Raw genomic sequence first — 1,828 nt, 5'->3', positions numbered from 1 at the left:
TATTTGCAATGGTGCTGGTGGATTTGGTGGATGATCATCATCGCTATGAACATGATCATGTTATTGCTGTTGTTGTTGTTGTTGTTGGTGGTGGTGGTGATGGTGATGGTAGTAGTCGTCGTCATGAAAGATTTAAAAAGTTTAGCTCGCAAACAACAAAACAATAGTTCCAACGTTGGAAGTAAGACGGATGTGGTAGCTCTAGAGAATGATAGAATTGGAAAGTTGAGGAATTTGGCGATTGTGAGGGGAGTATTGTGTGGGCCGGTGGGTGTTCGTGTCAATCAAACTAGGAGCACTTTAGTAGTAGTAGTAGTAGTAGTAGTAGTGATGGTGGTGGTTGCAGTAGCAGTAGTTGTAATAACGGTGACGATGGTGGAGGAGGAGGAGAAAGAAAAGGAAGGAGAGTCAGAGTAGTGCTGCTACGGCGACACGGTGACGTCAGTGATTGGAAATTGTCAGTTTTCACTCGGCTTTGCTTTGGTGTTTCTTAACTTTAGGAGTAATTGGGTTTTTTTTTATTTTCTAGTTTTTAAAAGAGAATTTTTCATGAATAAAATATCTGTGTGTGTGTGTGTGTGTGTGTGTGTGTGTGTTTATATGTTTATGGTTGTACCGTTTATCTTTTACTTGTTTTAGTCATTGGAATGCGGTCATACTGGGGCACCATCTCAAAGAGTTTTAGACGAACGAATCGAGCCCAGTACATATTATTTTTAGTGCTCGTTCTTATCTTATTGCCCTCTTTGTCCCGAGTTACGGGGATGTAAGCAAACCGACAACGGTTGACAAGCAGCGGAGAAGCAAACACAAAAACACACTCATATGTAATACAAAGAAAACGGAGAGTCAAAGCCATTGCCGAGAGTCAAAACTATTGAAAAGGTTGCAAGACGCAACGAAAATTTTAGAAAAATAAAAAAAGAAATAAGTGGAAATTTTACCGGTAAGTGCGTTAAATTATAAGGCACCAAAAGAGAATGACTCTCCCCAGACACAACAGAATTACGAGAGTTGAAGCAAGATGAAGAATACTGGTTATCTTGTACTAATAAGATTGACTTCTTTTGCGAAAGAAGCGAAGTTCTGTCTGTCTGTCTGGGACCCCGGAACCTCAGCCTACATTTGCTCTACATAGACATATTATACCATTTTGGAATCAAGATGACCCCAGGATTTGAAAATCTGCCTTTCATTTGGTTCTTGAACATCTAGCATTGGGATCTGATTTAAAAACATTTGGGTTGCTATTTCTAGCGGGTAAAGCTTGGCTGATTCACGCTATCTTGGTTGGCATTTGTCAGATGACGTCAGAGACCAAGGGGGAGATAAATGACATTCGCTTCGTTAATTTTATGTCGAGATAAGAACTTTGGGACAAATTGGCCAACAGTTGGAATTGAACTTGAGACTGCGGCTTTTAAGCTAGTTCCTAATAAGACAACAATCAAGCCAAGGAGAATAACTCGATTTCATGGTCGAATTCCTGTTCGTGCTAAGACAAGCTTGAAGACAACGGTCAGAAGATATTAAAATTCACAAAAATATATACATATATACAAAGAAAAAACACTACAGTAATTCCCTGATTCTCGTCTGAAATATAACTTGGCGACTACTTCCAGAGAACGAAATCGAAAGAATCTTGAAAGCACATACAAACATATACTTGCTGATGAGGATACATACATACATACAAACACACACACTAACATGCTCACACACTTAAACACACATACTCATTAAATTTGTTTTTACAAAACTGTCAGCCACATTTAAGTGGCAATATACTTCACTTTATCGTGCAGTTACTGTTAATACCTTGTTT

The sequence above is a fragment of the Octopus bimaculoides genome, chromosome 25 (genome assembly GCF_001194135.2).
Source record: "Octopus bimaculoides isolate UCB-OBI-ISO-001 chromosome 25, ASM119413v2, whole genome shotgun sequence".
Taxonomy (NCBI): domain Eukaryota; kingdom Metazoa; phylum Mollusca; class Cephalopoda; order Octopoda; family Octopodidae; genus Octopus; species Octopus bimaculoides.
The sequence above is the reverse complement of the archived record's forward strand: the minus strand, read 5'-3'. Positions refer to the sequence as shown.